This window comes from Frankliniella occidentalis, unplaced genomic scaffold (assembly GCF_000697945.3).
Source record: "Frankliniella occidentalis isolate FOCC.00 unplaced genomic scaffold, Focc_3.1 Scaffold5, whole genome shotgun sequence".
NCBI classification, from domain to species: domain Eukaryota; kingdom Metazoa; phylum Arthropoda; class Insecta; order Thysanoptera; family Thripidae; genus Frankliniella; species Frankliniella occidentalis.
This window is the reverse complement of record NW_026267135.1, coordinates 2,142,482-2,143,156: the sequence shown is the minus strand read 5'-3', so window position 1 is coordinate 2,143,156 and position 675 is coordinate 2,142,482.

Genomic DNA, 675 nt, shown 5'->3' with positions numbered 1-675 from the left:
AGGTTTGTTGAACACGCCAGCCCGTCATTGAAAAATAGGAAAATCCTGTTTTGTCCCACACCTTGTGATGAAGGGTACAAACAGAGTCCAGTAGAGATACCTCTGCGGTAGGTAACTGATCGGTCGTGGCGGATCATCAGCGAGAGCCAATGTTTTGGCGGGAACGCTTTCCGGTCAAAGTTTTCAATAGCAGTTTTTTAATACGCGTTGAAGGCGAGTGCTATGCACTTTTCGAATGCACATTATAGGCACATGTGCACATTGAAGGTGTAATACCATGCGCGTTCATCGTGCGACTTAATTGCGAGTGCTATGCACATTTTAGAATGCGCATTGCGGATGCATGTTCAATGCGCGTTACATAAAGTGAATGTATTGCGCATTAAATGCACATTAAGAATATGCATTTGAGATGCATTATTCATGCGCATACATAATGCGCATTTATTGCGGGTGAAATGCGCCTTCGTGAATGCGCATTAAGGGTGCATGTTCGATGCGCGTTCGTAATACGCATTTATTTCGGGTGAAATGCACCTTCGTGAATGCGCATTGAGGGTGCATTATTAATGCGCATGCATAATGCGCATTTATTGCGGGTGAAATGCGCCTTCGTGAGTGCGCATTGAGGGTGCATTATTAACGCGCGTTCGTAATGCGCATTTATTGCGGGTG